This window comes from Arachis hypogaea, chromosome 15 (assembly GCF_003086295.3).
Source record: "Arachis hypogaea cultivar Tifrunner chromosome 15, arahy.Tifrunner.gnm2.J5K5, whole genome shotgun sequence".
Taxonomy (NCBI): Eukaryota; Viridiplantae; Streptophyta; class Magnoliopsida; order Fabales; family Fabaceae; genus Arachis; species Arachis hypogaea.
Window position 1 is genome coordinate 18763204 of NC_092050.1, and position 1682 is coordinate 18764885.

The following is a 1682-nucleotide window of genomic DNA, read 5'->3' on the forward strand; positions in this document are numbered from 1 at the left end:
TTGTATAGAAGAAAGAAAAACCAAAAAAACTATAGTAAGTCATTTCTTTATATTCTTGATTCTTCTATTGAGTAAAAGCTTTTAGAATTTCAAGTGTCTGTTGTTTGGTCCTTCACCGATTAAGTCGGATTCAATAAATAGAATGTATTTTTTGAACCTGCTTTATTTTGGTCTCTCTTAAACTGTTCAAACCTTGTATTAACCTATAGATTTTGTGATTTTTGTTTCATTTGGTCTTTGCACAATGCTTCTTTTGCAGGAAACATGAGAGGCAACCCAGAAGAGCATCAGGAGGAAGAACTAGATCTACCATATTTTGATATGGCTACACTTATTTCTGCAATCAACAACTTCTCGACCAATAACATATTGGGAAAAGGCGGTTTTCGAGTTGTTTACAAGGTTAATACTTAGTCATATAATGCTCAAATTTGGATATTAGCAACATGGTAGGGAATTTTGATTTGTTGAGATAGGTGCTATGGCCAAATAAGTACATTATTTGAAAGAGTCACTATTTTGTGTCTGTAGAACATTATGGGTTTGTCATTATTTGTATTTTTTTTGTTATAAACTTTGATGTTTGAAGTTTCTGTGAACCTCTAATATTAAGTTATGGATAATTTATTATGTGAAATTTTAAATTTTATTAAGTTAGAAATTATTGAATTTATATATTTAAAATTATTTTTAGGTTTTTTAATAATTTTATTTAATATTTAATTACACCGGTTGAACCCCGGTTGAACCCCGGTCGAACCAGTGAACCATTGAACCAGTGACCTCACCGGTTTATTGACTGGTCCGGTTCTCGCAACATTGCTTATAATTAATATAACATAATATTGCCATTAACTTAAAACATATATACCTTTTTTAATCCCCTTAGGGTGCACACGGGACGAGTGAAGTCAGGTTCGTCTTGACCTAGACCCGATCCTAAATAATGACCGGGTCTATTTTTGAGACCCTTACCCGAATCTAGACCCGGTGAAATCATACCAAATTAGTCTCCAAAATATTCGGGTCCGAAACAAATCAGACCAGCTTAGACCATATACACCCGTAATAAATTTATTAATTAGATTTTTATGTATGTATTTATAATATAAAAAGAGTTTTTGCATAAAAAATATAAAAAAGTATATATATTCACTAAATAATAATAATAAGAAGGTTTAATTACTCTGTTCGTCCTTATAGTTTTGCGAAATTTTCAATTAGGTCCTTATACTTTTTTTCTTTTAATTTGGTCTCTACACTAATTTTTTTTTCAATTAGGTTCCTCTTGACAGTAATTAGTTTAATTGTATAGGGACCTACTTAAAAAAAAATTGGTGCAGAAACCCAAATAAAAGAAAAAACAGTATAGGAACCCAATTAAAAAAAATTGGTGCAAGGACTCAATTAAAAGAAAAAAAAGTATAGGGACCTAATTAAAAATTTTGCGAAACTATAGGGACCAATAGAATAATTAAACCTAATGATAATAATAACATTCATGTGGCACATACATATTATTTTTCTTTGATTTATAATGTGTGCAAAAACTATGTTAACAAAAAAAAGCGTGTCAAATTTACATTTTTTGTTAGTGAGTTACGTCGAAAAATAGATAGAGACTATTATGTTTGACAGAGAAAAATGTTAAAATTGATCTGTGTATTATTTTTTTAGGACTA